The 397-nt window shown below is 44.3% G+C and overlaps 1 protein-coding gene across 3 annotated transcripts in view; it reads right to left on the bottom strand.

The window, feature by feature from the left end:
* Nucleotides 1–397, bottom strand: part of IFT81 (intraflagellar transport 81) — a 164,878-nt gene that overhangs the window by 86,626 nt on the left and 77,855 nt on the right. The window lies entirely within an intron of this gene.

Below are 397 nucleotides of genomic sequence, written 5' to 3'. Positions count from 1 at the left end.
CTCAACATTCAGAAAACTAAGATCATGGCATCTGGTCCCATCACTTCATGGGAAATAGATGGGGAAACAGTGTCAGACTTTATTTTGGGGGGCTCCAAAATCACTGCAGATGGTGACTGCAGCCATGAAATTAAAAGATGCTTACTCCTTGAAAGGAAAGTTATAACCAACCTAGATAGCATATTCAAAAGCAGAGACATTACTTTGCCAACAAAGGTCCGTCTAGTCAAGGCTATGGTTTTTCCAGTGGTCATGTATGCATGTGAGAGTTGGACTGTGAAGAAGGCTGAACGCCGAAGAATTGATGCTCTTGAACCGTGGTGTTGGAGAAGACTCTTGAGAGTCCCTTGGACTGCAAGGAGATCCAACCATTCCATTCTGAAGGAGATCAGCCCTG

This window comes from Bison bison, unplaced genomic scaffold (genome assembly GCF_000754665.1).
Source record: "Bison bison bison isolate TAMUID 2011002044 unplaced genomic scaffold, Bison_UMD1.0 scf7180017864160, whole genome shotgun sequence".
Classification (NCBI taxonomy): domain Eukaryota; kingdom Metazoa; phylum Chordata; class Mammalia; order Artiodactyla; family Bovidae; genus Bison; species Bison bison.
The sequence above is the reverse complement of the archived record's forward strand: the minus strand, read 5'-3'. Positions and strand labels throughout refer to the sequence as shown.